General features: G+C 39.0%; 1 pseudogene; it reads left to right on the top strand.

Annotated features, from left to right (window-relative positions):
* Positions 1–10,183: 10,183 nt before the first annotated feature.
* LOC116676309 (fibroblast growth factor 14-like) lies at positions 10,184–15,771 on the top strand (annotated as a pseudogene).
* Positions 15,772–16,300: the final 529 nt, after the last annotated feature.

The raw sequence follows: 16,300 nt of genomic DNA, 5'->3' as shown, positions 1-16,300 counted from the left end.
ATTGAGCTCATGTCTGGGGACTGAAGTCCGGTGATCTTTTGAGCAGATCTTACAATGTTAATAAGGCTATTTGCTTTTCACAGGAAACTCAAGAAACCCAGCAATTAATGAAAAAGTTACTGATCCCATCTTTTTTGTGATACCTTGCTGAGACAGATCTTCGGGACACAATTTTAACAGGCAGTCTAATACCTTCATAAACGCTGGGATGTAGTGCCTACCAATAGACTTTCGGTTACCGTCTACGTATACATCCATCTCAAATAATTTCTAAAAGGGGAAGAAGTTCACACTATCTACTTACAGCTTCTGAACTGGTTGCAGTTCCACCAGAGCCACTCGGGGCGCTCACAGGTGAGTGCAGAAAGAAACGGGACTCTAAGGAGCTATACCCCTCAAAATCCATTTCTTCTAATAATTGAATGTTGCATTGAAAGGGGAGGCTAACACAATACACCTCCGGGTGTAAGATTTTTTTAAAGTGGCTTATTTGTTCTAAAAAGCCTTTTAAATTTCAATGACGTCATACACATCGTCTACAGCCCGAGATAACGCTCGAGTCACTTCCTTTTTCTGTCGAGGCATCAACAACACAGTGGACAAGTAAGTCTCTCCCTGTCAATACACATGCTAGAAAGAGATTTGCTAATGTTTTAAAGACCATGCCGAAACATTCACTCAGACATTCTGGCTCCGCTTTGGATGCCATCAAGCAGGATTTACGGTCGTAATCGTCCTCACTGACCAATCAGCATTCAGTAGCGGAACTATGGGTATGAGCAACAACGACAACCTGTAACAAATTGAAAGGACATAAGTACTAGTTCATTCAACTTTTGAGCATAATCCATGGTGAACTTGCAAAAACTACAAATCTGAGATTTTCCAACTATAATCAGGTGAAAAGACCAAATTTTAGCCATCTAGCTCCATGGAGTCCCATTCCTTTTGCACAGCAATCACCCCCAGTGGATCTCTGGTGGAACTGCAACCAAATTTGCTACAATGGGGCTAAATAGGAGTGAAAAGGCTTTCCTTAGATGGGTAATCATCTTGTATTACCACACATGCTGCGTGGTAATTGAAAATGATACTTAAATTCCTAGTTAAGTTATTTCAATCATAAATTGATGAATGAATAAATAAAGGATTAAAATAACTGCTTTAAAAGTACGTGAAACAGTTTTCAAATGCCTCAAAGTAAAGATCAAAAGGCCTTTTCTGCAAATACTTTAAATCTTAATAAATTGCCTGGAAAAGAAAATATCACAGGGATTTTTTTGTTTGTTGAGCAGCACATTTATGAATTAATTTCTGTCAGAAGCGCAATCAAATACAACACTGTAGTTCAAATCTACCTTCACAACTGCTGTCACAAAGGTTGCTTGGATTTGAAGTGGATATTGGTCTAAAGCCTTCACTGCTCCAAGGGAAATAACTTTAATGAATTTATAGTCTACGATGAAAGATTTTTGCTAAAGTAATAACTCTTTCAAATTCCACTCACTAGCCATACAGTATACAGTACCTTCGACAAAGTTAAGTCATGCACAATACGCCTGTTGTTGCTCCTCCTGCTGCCTTTGCACACACAAAACCATCTGAAAAGATGACTGCAACAATTACAAGTTAGCATGAACTTCAAAGAAACAACCTTCCCAACCTAGGAACTCCCTCAAAAATACATTTTTTTTTAAATACCTTTTTTTTGGTTTAAAAGCAGTTTGCAGACTTGAATCATTCACTCATGATGACTGCAGTCCTTTCCACTTACCCTTGTAGTAGTTAAACTGTTCATGTCAGCACTTAGTATAACTCCCTGACTCAGTCATATGGGTATATTTTTAACCTGTGATGCATCTTTACCTGAATTTGCATCTGCAACACTTATTCATACCAAGCACTATGAGTTTCTGTCAATGGTTTGTTGTATCCAGTGCAATAGCTGTGTTCTCTCCCCCCCCCCCCCCCTTTGAAAAAAAGCTTGAAAAATGCCTGTTCGAGCCAACGAGTTGGCCTTTATACTGCTTAGATTCAGGTCGCCAAAACAGAAGATAAGTAGGCGCATGGAAGGGGAATTCAGATTGTCATCTTGTTCCTCTGTGAGACACTCAGAGGATATGTTAGCATGCAGAAAATTGATGGCATCATTGCCATTTTCCATTAATACATATTGCAGTAGCTATCAGAGCAAACAGTCTAGCCTACTCATTGTATTAATGACCCTAGTTCTGGACTAATTGCTTTCCCAGTGTGTAAATGTCAAGCACCATGCTAATACAAATGGCACACTTGTGTGTTACCTCAAGAGCAGTGTAATGTGCAAATGAAAAAAGTGAAAGAGATGAGGGCTCATAAAGCAACAAGTAGGGCTTTGGAACTCGGTATCCAAACAGTAACTGGATGTGGATCACGCGCAAACTCCCGTGGTATCGTGCACGTATCAGTCCTCTCAGCTATCTATTTTGTAACTCTAGTTCTGTTGTCATAGTTGAGGCAGAGATGTGTATGTATGTATATATATATATATATATATATATATATATATATATATATATATATAGGGCTGTCAAAATTAGCGCGATAATAACGAGTTAACGCAATCATACATTAATTCGATTAAGAAAAAATGTCGCAATTAACGCACGTTCTTTGACCCCTTGAAGTACCCGTATTGAGGTGTTTGTACAGGGCGCGCGACACTGATGAACAGTAGCTGTGCCGCCAAGTGGTAGTCTCATAGAAGGGTGTGCAGCCAGATTGAATTATGGAGAAAGAAGGGATAATGGATGGGAAGTTTATTTTCAAAACTTTGGCAGATAGTACACTTGACAAAACGAAAGTTATATGTAGCATTTGTCGAGCTGAGTTTAGTTATCACCGAAGTACATCCGGTCTGAGGTATCACTTGCAAGCCAAGCACACGGATCCCAGCGTAAGCTCTGCTTCTGGTAACGTACGACCAACTACACGGGACAGCCGTTTTAGAAGCAGATCCATGGATACGTCGACCTCCAGTAAACTGAGCCAAGCTATAGCTAAATGGATAGCCACAGCATGCAGGCCAGTTTATATAGTGGAAGACGAAGGTCTCCCTGATATTATCCGGATTGCCTCCGGTGACCTCACGTACGCGTTGCCATCCAGGGCCACAGTCAAGTCCAGGATACACGAGTGGTATGACACAGAGAACGCAAAACTAGCTACGAATTTGGACAACATAGCTTCTGTCTCGCTGACTGGTGACTATTGGACATCGCTAGGTAATCATAGCTATCTTGGAGTAACAGCTCATTACATCGATCAGGAGTGGAAGCTGCAATCACATGCATTGACTGTAATGAGAACTGATGAGAGGCATATGGCTGACGTATGCGCGAGTCATTTTATGGATGTGGCGGGTCAGTGGAACATTGAAGAGAAGTGAGCACGCTGAACACAGACAGTGCTAGAATATGATTGCAGCTTCGAAACAGCTAGCATTCGAACACCTGCCGTGCACGGCTCATAGTATTCAACGCTCAGTCACAGTGTCTCTACAAAACAGGGCATTTGACGGTGCACTTGCTAAATGTCGCAAAGTGGGTTGGCCACTTCAAACATAGCCCTAATACTGCTGAACTCAAGACACAGCAAGTGAGATCAATGGTCTAGTTTTTACTTTATAAGTACATTTGGTATGAATGACAATGGTGTCATTACATTTGATAATTCATTTAACTTCAATTGGAGTAGATTGAAATAGAATTTTAAAAATGTGATTAATCGTGAGTTAACTCACCATTACTATGCGATTAATCAACTAAAAAATGTTAATCGTTTGACAGCCCTAATATATATATATATATATATATGCGCGCACACACACTCTCTCTCACTACTGGTCAAATGTTTGGGGACATTTCCATTGCACTCCATTATAGACAGAATACCTGTTGTTGTTTTTTAAACCAGTTTTCAAATTACATTATGTACTTACATATTCCAATGTTTTCTCAGTTACTTTTAAAAATGATATTAAATTAGTAAACATAATGGGCCTTTGGAACATTGGATGAATGGTTGCTGATAATGGGCAATGTAGATATTGCATTAAAGATGAGTCACCCACTCAGATCAGCTGGTATTCTGTCCTTAATGAAGTGGTATGGAAATTTGTAAATGACCTGTAAATTATGAAAATTCTGTGGTGTGTGTTAGACAGTAAATTATCTATACGTTATTAAGCAAATCAAAGTGCTTTACATGAAAAATTTAAGAGCAATTAAAAACAATTAACAATATTAAAAAAGCTAAAATAGAATAAGACAGATATGTAATATAAAAAGATAAAAGTTGCAGTGTAAGAAATTAACATTTACTTAAAAAAAAAAAAAAAAAGCATCAAAAAGGGAAGTCTTAAGAACAGAGTTGCAGCGGACCTACAGCTTCTGGGAGTTTGTTCCATATAAATGGTGCAGAAAAACTACATGCTGCTTCACAATCTTTAGTTCTGACTCTCAGGACAGAAAGCAGAACTGTCCCTATCCACCTGAGAGGTCTGGATGATTCATAAAGTAAATAAAAAGTCAAAGAATTGTATACTGCACTTTATATATATATATATATATATATATATATATATATATATATATTCTAAATTAAATATGAATTATGACGTACTGTTAAGTGCCTCTGACCTGTACATGTAAATGTTTGTTGATTTTGTGGTTACGGTACTTACACCACAGCTTCACTGTGGAGACCAGCAAGTCAGAAGTCATTATTGTATGATGCACCCACGCACACCCTTCAACTAGAAAGCGTGTTGTACTAGGAAACATTGACATGCACACAGGAAACGAAGGCTAACAGAATTGTATGGCTCTCAGAAAAAACACAAGCAGCTGCTTCAAACCTTGTTGCACACATTTTCCTGTTGTATTAAGTAACAAATGTCAGGTAAAGTCTTCAATAAATCTGCTTATTTATTTCCCAGACAACCACAAACAAAGGGCTTAACATTATGCGGGGATACCAATCAGCAATAATATTTTGTTAAAACAGTTATTTTTTTAAATCAGCCCTATAAGGGGGCTTACGTTTAGATGTACTGTATGGAGAAATGTATCCGTCCTTGGTTACATTTTTACCACAGCGTTTTAAACCAACTGGACCTTTTTTTTTAAATTAAGTCAAAGTTGACGTTTAATAACGTTCAGTCACGACAAATTGATTAAAATCCTGTACTGTATAAAAATAGGATATGTGAAGAAATGGAGACAGTGTTGATTTTATAGATCAGGGAACCTTTAGGAATTCTACTGTGCAATATTTCAATGAATAAGTCATTAAACAGTTGTCAATATAGTGTTAAATATATTGTTTTTGGTCCGTTTGTATTTGAGTAATGCACAAGAGCTTCAGATAGTACAGCTGGATTTGATTATCTGTGGGTGAACCATCAGTACAGTTTCCCCCAAATCCAATATGGCAGCTGATGGGCAGGCGGTTGGTTCAGTGGTTCCTTTCTGGCTGACTGGTGGAATCACTCAGCCTTACAGCTGTAGCCATAACGATTCATCCAGAGAGCAACCAGCCTGTAAGGAATCCTCTGCTGTCTTCCACTCATGCACTCAGGCTGAGTGTTCTGGCTGCTTGTCAACAGGATTTTAGGAGGAATGGACTCTGTGACTAAATCCCTCAATCCTATTTTATATTAAACCAGGCACTTTGAAGAAATCACAGCAGTCTATCTTTTTAGATCCAGCTGTTCAGGTCTTCAGGCTTACACTGCTGTTCCAACATCTGGCTTAATGCACAACTGTCATCACACATTTGTTGTGATGTAACCTGGTTAAATGTTTATAATGCCAGCAGTAATAGATATGTGTACTTATGTAATGCAATGGCATCTAGATTATGCACTGCCAAAGAATTATAACCTCATTGGGACTATTTCATAATATTACAAACCATGATGACATCTTACATGCTTCAGAAACACAGGAAGCTGTAATCTGTTGATAGAACACAACAAGTAGAGTATGCTAAATACCAATCCCAAATAATAACCTTATTTATAAAGCACTTTTTAAAAACACTGTTACAAAGTGCTTCATTGTATAGACAACTATGAAAAATGAGTTTATCGTTCTAGAGAGCCAGACACCCCTGGCCCATCAGCCTGTGATAAGATGATGGGTAATATTTACAAGCATGGGCCAATTATAACCCATTGAAGACACAGACTACACTTAGTTGAACCAAGTCATTGTTGGTTTTGGTCTTTTCATGGGTGTTGACGGCAGTAGGAAATGGATAGAAAAGTGCAAGCTTTATCGTTAGCCTCAGCAATGTCCTAGTAAAGAAAGCAATCTCGCCATTGCCACTAAAAATAAAACATCATTGCAAACATGAGTTAGAAGACCAACACATTAAATGTTAAAATCAACACTTGCTTTGTTTTCACATGCTGCAATCTAGTCATACATGAATGAATTCTCAATAGAGTTCAGAGCTGAGATGAGGAAGATGTTTAAGTGCAAAGTAACAATAGAAGGAGAGAGTCACTGCCAAGTGAATCTACAGTGAGAGGACATGCACTTCCTCTTTCAAAACAACTGGGACACTGCGTGTGTGTGTGCGTGCGTGTGTGTGCAGCGACACATGTCTGCAATGTGTCAGCTTGTTGCACAGTGCTGATTGTTGGCTTGCTTGACAAGAAATGACTAGCCAATCTAGCATAAATCTGGCTGCATTGACACCAATCTGGCATCAATTTACAGATCAACAGAGTGGACACACACACACACACACACACACACACACACACACACACACACACACACACACACACTAAAAGTACTTGAAACCCCATTGATCTAGGCGTGGGTGGTTGTGCTTTGTGTTTGATCAACAGGCTCTTTTATTTTGTTGTGTGTTTTATTTAGTATGAGCAACACATTTTGTCTCTTTCAGACTTTATTTTGTTCTTCAATGATTTTTTTCTAAAGGCTTACGAGGTTTGCCACCTTTTAGCCGTGGCTCTCTGTTTGTTTTGACCCCAATGAACCTAATGAAGTATCATGTTCTGTTTACAATTAGTTTAGGATGCTGCTTGCTTACTGTTTCTCATGGCAGTTACAAAAGATAACTTATCGAACAAATAATACATCATTTCAAGATTCCAGTGGAGAAAACAGCAAATAATTTCAACATTTTGACACATATTTCACTTGATGGTTATCACTGAGAAGACAGTTGTTTGGAGAATTGGTGTTTAGTCCGATCTCATAAGACATAAATCTTTAGCTTTGTGAATTCTTTCTTACTATTCAAACTTAATAGCTTGTGCCTGAAGTACAGTCTGCATTATGCACTGCATAATCATTACATTCGTTTTGGCTGCAAAATTATAGTGTGTACTGTCTGTCTCCCCATGAGGAATTCTAAGTAATGATAACAATCTTTCATTTCATCCACACGAGACACACAACTTTATTGAGTAAGTACTTCTGGTGGTCAAATACCTTCAAGGTGTTAGTGCTTTTTTGTCACCATTGCCACATATAGTTTTGCTATATTTATGCAAACAGTCTAATAGGAATACATTAAACATTTATATTTCACCCAGTAAATTGGCAGTGATGCTTTGAAGTGCAGTCTGCTGGCTTACTGTTTTATGGCTACAGAGATTAAAGTTTGTGTCTATATCTCTAGACAGAGTATCTAAGTAGACTGAGTGCAGGGGGGACGCGCTCACTACATCTGTCTCCAGATAACATGATGCAAAGTACTTTAAAGAAATACAGGTTGAAACTTGAATAGCTTATAGCGAGATTTAAAAAAAAAAGGACACGGAGGATTAAATAAACTGATATATGCTCCTCAGAAGTGGTAAACTTATAACTGAACAGTGTTATCCTTTCTGAACAGTGGCGTAAGACCCATCCCTTAAGCTTCTCCACATGAACCACTACGACCACCATTTGTAGTCACTGTTCCATTATCTTTATTATGACTATTACTGCCGCTGTGCATCACATCCCCAACCGGCACCGTCAGACTCCGCCTACCAGAGCCAGGGTCTGTCCGAGGTTTCTTCCTAAAAGGGAGTTTTTCCTCGCCACTAGTTGCTTGATCTTTGGGGAATTCCTAGAATGTTGGGGCTTTGTAAATTATAGAGTGTGGTCTAGACCTACAGTACTCTATATGTAAAGTGTCTTAAGTTAACTTCTGTTATGATATTATACTATAAATAAAATTGAAATAAAATTGAAATTGAGTGTTGCTGGACACCACTTACACATCCGTACATCGTTATCAACTCATTTGGCAATGGTTTGAATATAATCAACATTTAAAATTTAAACCTGTTTTTCTGTATCTCAGTCATGAAACAAAAATGTATTTTTTGCATCACCAGATTTATTTCAATATTTTTTTGAATACTGAATATGGCCTTTGATTAGTAACCTTCAAGTCATCGTCATGTACCTTTTTAAACATGAGTGAAAGTTTTTTATTTTTATTTTATTTTATGTTATAGTCTGGCATATCAGCACCTATGCTTCCAATCATGTCATATGTATTCAGATCATTCAGATCAAGGTATAGAAAAAAAAAGGAATACTGTACATTGTCTGTGCACACAAATCATCCAGCTGTTTACTGGTGACTCCTCATCTGGTCGCTGTCTCCTCTTCCTCCTCTGGGTTTGATAATCAGACAGGTCTGCTGAATCCCCATTGTCTGCACACACTGGCGACGTGACTCTTATACATATGAGAGCAGCTTAGCATTGTGAATGCAGCTTAGCTTCTGGAGGTTGACCTTTTTCCATGGATTAATAGGTTTTATGCTGGCAGCATTAATAAACAATTTCTTGGTTTTCACAGTGGGGTAGTGAGCAGTCACTCTGCATGTTAATGTGCGTCCTCATATTATACGAGCCTCCTCTCACCTACTTTTATGCAGTCATGCTCGGCACACACAACCCATTTTGTGATATTTTCCAATAGATGTTTGTTTTCAGAGTGACTCTCTCTGCTCTCTAGTGTTGTAAAGCCTATTCACTCTTTTATTTCAAAACGCCCACTCTCTTCATCGGTTTCTATCCATTTGGCACTTTTTTATGTTCTTTTCTTTAGAAGCTGTATTCTCCCAAGACCTGTCCCTTGTCCTCAAACACAATACTTTCTCTCTCCTTGTCAATTTCTACCTTGTTTCACTGCATCTTCTTGTGATTGTTTATCTCTCCTTTATGTTTGTCACCGTCTTTTTGCCTTGGTGACTGGGGCTGATTATGTGGGGCTGAGCAGTGTTGTGCCCTCACGCTGTCTGTGGCCAAGGTCAATTATGGCCTTCCTTTCAGAGCTGTGAGCTACTGATGTGGAGCGCCGGGCGGGGAGATTGAGTGGGAAGAAAATCAACGTTTGGCACCTCAAAAATGATTGATTTGCCACTGGTATGAAATTGTGCTCTGTGTCCGATTCTTACTCTCCTTTTTCTCCTTCAATGTCACCCATCTTTTTCCAAAATATTAGTTTGATGTTGTGTAGAATTGTACGGAAAGCAACTCTCTCTTATTTGGATGTATGGATACGAAGGGGATGCCCAGTTGACATTGACATATCCTTATTAGGTTGTTATGGCAAACTTGTTAAGTTGCCTATTCACAATCTAACAGTGTCTGGCATATGAGTGAAGCATTACTGATCTCAAATGAGGAAGAATAACTGAAAGAAAATTCTTTGTTTTTGTGACAAGGCGAAGAAGAATGTGATAAAAGCATTTGTCATTGACATTTGACACAGTTAAAATGCAATCAATGAACAATGCGTCTGAAGTCAGCCGCCTTCGCTGCTCTGATAGTCAAATCCAACTGATTAAAATGACTGACGTCAAGCAACATTCCACAAACAAACCACCTCCATTTGCTCTGCCTCCGTAAACAATTACCCAGTTTTTCTGCGTCTATGTGAAGGCGTTTGATTAGCCACAATTATGGCCTCGGTACCAGCTTGTATGATTAGTTTGACTCAAGGCTGTTTTGTATATGCTGTATAAGTAATCAGCGATGGGCCATACCTGGACCAGCATCAAAATGATGTGTCTAATTACAGCAGCAACCTACTGGTGCTGCTTACCTGATGAGGGAAAAAGTATAATTAATTACCTCATTGAGGCAACTCAGGGAACCATGAAGGTAAAACTGTTTGCCTTCTAATCGGCTCAGCAACAGAGTTTGCTTCAGCATGAAAAGAGCATGTTTAAAACATTATTCAGAGAACGGAGGTTATTAGGTTTAACAAATGAAGCAGTCCTGTGCTTTGTTCTGTGTTGTTGGCTAGAAACCCAAACAAGTTTTTTTGAAATCCTTTACATTGCGAACTTATTAAGTTGTATTGTTCTATACAGCACATAGTAGAATATCCTATTCTGTCGAGACAGGACACAGACCTCCCTGTCTGACAACTTGGACATAATAAGCAGCCGTTTGATACATGGCTGCTTGATGTTGACATACAATAAATCTTAATGTGAACGATAAAATGAATAACGATGGGGTTGAGTCTGTGCATCGTCCACAGGGACCGTTTTATTTTGATAGATGATATAAAACGCACCAGACAGCTTCATGCCCAGGGTTTTAGGCTCAGTTTTTATTGCTTCAGTCTGCTGTGTGCAGGCGTATCAATTGATTGCTCTTCTCAGATGTTGTGGTCGACTACAGAATCAACATTAATACTGTATTTTTGATCCTAATCCCTACATTTGCCACTAGAATAGTCTGAAGTTTTATTCTCTTGCATGACTTATTGTCAGTTACACTGAAATTTATTTTTACATTCCCGAGCAGCTCCGATCAAAAAGAACAAAGAAAAAGAAAATATATAGAATTAAACAGTTACACATATAGTACAAAGATGAGGGCATATCAACAGCCATGACAAAGAAACATGATATCCTCGAAATCTTACTTGAAATCTTACTAGAAAGCACATTGTTTAATTGTGGATAATGTAATCAGTGGCGAGACCGACCAAAGTCAGGATGTAGGATTTCCCAACACACATCTCACATAACAGATTGCTACTCTGACCTCACAGTGCCTGCACTGAGTTTTGACTGTTTCTCGCAGTAATTGCTGTGAGTGACATCTCAGCTGATGCTGTTGCTGTTGTTGTTGCCCACGAGTACTCAATCAAGGATGGAGAGGACACTTAAAATACAGCCGGGTGCTCCTCAGGATCATTACGGTTCGTCCCAAGTGTCTCTCTGCTCCTTCCTGCTCAGCTCTGCTTTCAGATAAATACTGTCTGGAGGATAGGCTCTGACAGGATAATTCACCAAAGGGCTAATCACACCATAATCATGGCATGGTGTGTCCTGTGTTCAAAACTGAGCATTTAGCCCATGCATTACATCCTGTGCAGCTACAGTACAGGAGATTTTGTCTGGTGAAACATAGAAATGTCTCTAAGAGCTATTATAGAAAAATTAAATAAAGTGATTTATTTTTTTATTTTTATTTTTTCTCAACTGATGACAGTCAGTCCTCCACTTTGGTCCAGATGGGAATATGTCACTGTTTTCATTGATTTGCCATAACATTCCATACAGACGTTTATGGTGCCAAGAGGATGAATCCTACTGATTGGTAATCCCTAGCTTTCCTCTTACACCATGATCAGGTCAAAATCATACGTTCTTTTATGACCAAATACCTGCAAAACAAATAACATTCCATCAACGTTAAAACTGTGAAGACGGTAAACATTATATCTGCATCAAAATTAGGCACAAAGCAACAACCGTGCTTGTGCAACCTCACAGAGATGCTAGTGTGGCTGTATAGTTGCAGCCATATTAGGAGCATAATCACCTTTCATATTTACCCATATCATTCACTTTCATCCCACAGAATGGAAGAAATACAGAAATATGTTGTAGAATCAACAAAGGTTTTTTTTCCTTCTTTTCATCCGAGACTGAAGAAATTTACTACATACAACAAAAGCTTCCTACATGATCTAAATGTTGCTAATTAAAAAAAAATTAAAGTATTTCTGATTTTGGGTTATTTGTGAATCTTCCAAAAGGCATTGAGAACCACGGCAGCACGAGCTGCATCAAAGGATTTTTTATATTTTATTTTTTTTTTATTTTTAAATATACGTTTACTGTCAGTAGTTCTATGACCACAGACCGTATGACCCACCTCAGTGTGAACTGCTCACAGCAGATGTGGTATAACTCTCCATTGTAATGAGTGTGCTTTGATTAATACAACCCATTGAATGCCTTTATTTTTAGCTGGCAGGGCAGACAATATGGAAATGCTTTTTATTACCCTTCTGGTTGAGATGAATGGGCAACAGCAAAGAGAGATGTGGCACCTCGGGGTTCATTCGTCATTGCCAGATTGAGATGTTAAGGATGAAGGAGTCACTTAGTTAGTTCTATCATTATTCGTACAAAGTTCAGAAGGCAGTCATAGACAAATTGCTAATAGAAGACCATGGGACCTTTTTCAACGATCTGAACACACAGCGGGAAGGAGCATTTTGGTGCGTGTCCAAATCCACTTAAGATAGTTTGATGGCAGAAGAAGGGTCCATGCGCCAGGCGCATGGTTTAAAAGGGTGTACTTAGTGTCTTCATTAATTCATCGGCGTGTTTTGGACGTAAATTTAATAAAACAATCAGAGTGTAATCTCCCTTTCCCTTTAAAAGCCAGGCTTGTTTGTACCTTGGCACATTGCTATTAGGTTGGTGGATTTTTCAATCGTTTGTGTGCTGCTGTGCTTCCCTGTGTGTGCGTAAAAAGCATTGTGTGTACGTGCTGTGCACGAGCCTAGGTGCATTTTACTAATTTTATTAATGTGCTTTTAAAATAACAATGACATGACTTTAGACCAAGTTTTTGTTGGTCAATGGCGCCATCACTTCCCGCTGTCTCTAGATGGCAATGTGCAAAGAATTTACCTGAACACACTTCCCTGTAAGATCAGCATACCCTCAACGATGGGCGCAGGTGCATTTGCTATTTAAACAACGTTGGCGCTGGACGGGTAAAATAGCAAAGACACTTGCGTCTGGCTTTGTGCAGCGCCTCTGCCGGGTGCAAGATAGAGCCTATAGTTTTGGATGATCCCTGTTGTGTTTTTTACCAATTAAAAAATGTTTCAGGGACATCGGAGAGTAAAGTGCTGATATTCCCAGTGCTGAGGTGCTGGGGTCGGGCCTAAACAATATATACTTTCTGCCGGGAACATGAGCTAATCGACTAACGAGTGTTCTCACATCTGATGTCAAGGTTAAGGCCGAGGAGAGATGAGTTGCATTTCATCAGAACAGGTCATTAGACTCGGCTTGAGACATGATTATAGTGAGATTGACTCTGCGGCGCTAATCCTTTTCACGACAGGTGAAAGTCCATTTCACCTGGCGAGGCAGTTTCTGTGTCTGCCATAACATTATTCTACACATTGTAAGCGTGAAATAACACAGGCATTTGTCCTGGTGACCTCCATTAAGTCCAAATATGAATTATGAATCTGACATCTGTTTAATTCTTACATTAACCAGTTTCACTAACCATTAACATCTGTTTCATTCTTAATATTAACCATGAATCATTAATCATTAATTTGACTCCACGGAATTCTTCCACATGTTATATAAAATTTTCTATGTACAGTATTTGTTTTGGTTGAAAGGACCAGTTCTTCTAATCCGTTTGGTGCTTGTGTCTGTCTCCGCAGGAACTCTTCACAGCGGAGTGCAAGTTCAAAGAGTCGGTATTTGAGAACTACTATGTGATCTACTCGTCCATGTTGTACAGACAACAGGAGTCGGGGAGAGCTTGGTTCCTAGGGCTAAATAAGACGGTCAAGCCATGAAGGGGAACCGAGTGAAAAAAACAAAACCAGCTGCTCACTTCCTGCCCAAGCCATTAGAAGGTACGCACTATAAACGTCAGAGCGAGTGACATCAGATAACGTTTAAAAAGAGTGGGGTTAGGGTTAGTTATGATGTGGTGTAAATAGCTAGAGCTCATTTTGGTTTATTTAAAATGAAAAAACATATATTAAAAAGTACATTTTCAGGATGATTTTCTATATTTTTTTTTTTACTAACAATTCCAAGAAAGACTGATCGTCATACAGGAATAGAGCACTGTAGTTAATCAGTCCCATATACATATACTGCTGCTTTAATGCTCACTAGACTACAGCATGTATTAATCCGCAAGTGAAAATAGTCCCAGACAAAGGCATTATTTCCTCCTGTTGAATATAATTTCCCAAAACTACAGTGCCCAGTTATTATAGGGAATTACAGATTTACTTAAACAAAAATCAAAGTATACTTTCATGATCTGTTTTAAATATTTTCATCATTAGGAAAAGATAAACTTGGGGCTGGAAAGAATTAAGAGATAAAATAACATGTAATTGGTTTTAGTCTTTTTATGAGATTTGTTGACATTAAGAATAATTCTAAATATCACAGCTTTATCATTTAAAGGGTCTGAACTAAACTGTGCTAGGTGCACAGCTTCCTGAACACAGCTATCATATTGAAGTGTCAACAGAACCTTCCAATGTGGATTTCTGATACTTTAGGTAAACTTAACTAAAGCTATCCGCTTGGGCAGTTTCCTCTTGCCATAAGGGATGATTCTTTATAATAATTCAGTTTTGGGTGACCCTTAAAAAAACAGGTGAAAGACAGATAACAAAAATAGTATTAGTATAAGCATTATAAAAACATAGCTTTCTTTTTTTTTTTTTTTTTTTTTTTTTTTAACTTATTTAGAGAGACTCAAGGGGCAACATTTCCTCCCCATTTTCTCTTCACTTTTCAGTGCCTGAAAGAATTTATTTAGCTGTCATAATTGCAAAAGACTGTTACTGTAACAAATGGTGTCTTTTTGCAGCAGGAAACATAACTTTAGGTGGCAACATAATAAATCTGGATGTATTGAGCGTGACTACCCTTGTACATAACAAGACAGACGCCCAATATTATCAGGCATGATCATATCTTTAGTAATGGTATGGTTTGACATATTTTTGTATTTACGTGCTGATTTGCTTTTTTGCAACTGTAAGCCTACAGCGTAGTAGGCGGACAGCTCTGTAAGTGCAGTATGAAATGTTGATAGTCCAGCCGATGCCACCATCACTCTCGTCAGCTACCAGCCTGATTGGTTCACATCATTTAAACATGGAATCAAGTTGAAGTGTCCTGTCAGGGCAGCTGTAGTCTAGTGGCTGTAAGGTGGAAGATAATAAGACACTTTTTGCTGTTTTGTTGAAAAGCCAGTGCTTAGATTCAGCATCAGCCCTGATGGAGACAGAAGCAGGTCAGGATGGCAGCATAAGAATCAATTATCTATAAATTGCAGGTTGTCTTCTTTGAAGGTTTTGAGGAATATCTGCCGTATAAAAACCTTTGAAAAAGTGCACAACATGTATTGTTAAACGATAGATTCTCCTTTTAATGGTTGAAGTCGAAAGAGCAGAGAAGAAGTTCTTGCTAACAGCTTTTCTCTTGTCTCTCTGCTTTCTTTCCTTATCGTCTGCTTTCCAGTTGCCATGTACAGAGAGCCATCGTTGCATGATGTTGGAGAGACAGTGCCCAAGGCAGGTATCCTAGTAAAAGCACAAGTGAGCCAGCAGTGATGAACGGAGGTAAACCTGTAAGCAAGCCTGACAAGCCCACCACATAGCCGCACCTGCCCTGTGTGAGTTTGTGTGGTGTGTGGTGTGTGTGTGTGTGCGTGCTGGTGTGTGTGTGTGTGTGTGTGGTGTGTATGTGGAGGGGGGGGGGGGGGACGTAACAGAGGGGGTTTTCCTGACTAGACTCCAGACCCTCTTTCTTCTGTGGATCAGATCCAGGCGAACCTCCCTTCCTCTCTTCTCTTGCTCCTTTCTTTTTTCTCCGCCTCACCCTCCCCTTCTCCAGCTGTCTCAACATGAGCGCATGGATCTGAGGCGGCTGAGAATTTCCAGCACAGGAGGGAAGGGGACCTCTGATCATGGAATGCCTTTAGATTCCTCTGAAACTGTGAGAATTCATGTGAATAACACGTTTTACAACCACACTCGTGGTACTTTGCTTGCTGACAGTTATTTCAGAAACTCTCCCTCTCTTTAATGCCCTGTTACAGCAGAGTCTATGTACCTTCAGATCTATTTTCTATACCACAGTTCACCAGCTATGTTCTGGGATAGAGACTGTATAGATAGATTAAATATTTGGACTGTTGTCCTCTATTTTTTAAGAGTATGTTCCCCTCTCCCTC

Source organism: Etheostoma spectabile, unplaced genomic scaffold (assembly GCF_008692095.1).
Source record: "Etheostoma spectabile isolate EspeVRDwgs_2016 unplaced genomic scaffold, UIUC_Espe_1.0 scaffold00003002, whole genome shotgun sequence".
NCBI classification, from domain to species: domain Eukaryota; kingdom Metazoa; phylum Chordata; class Actinopteri; order Perciformes; family Percidae; genus Etheostoma; species Etheostoma spectabile.
Note: the sequence above shows the minus strand (reverse complement) of the source record. Positions and strands in the feature narration are given on the sequence as shown.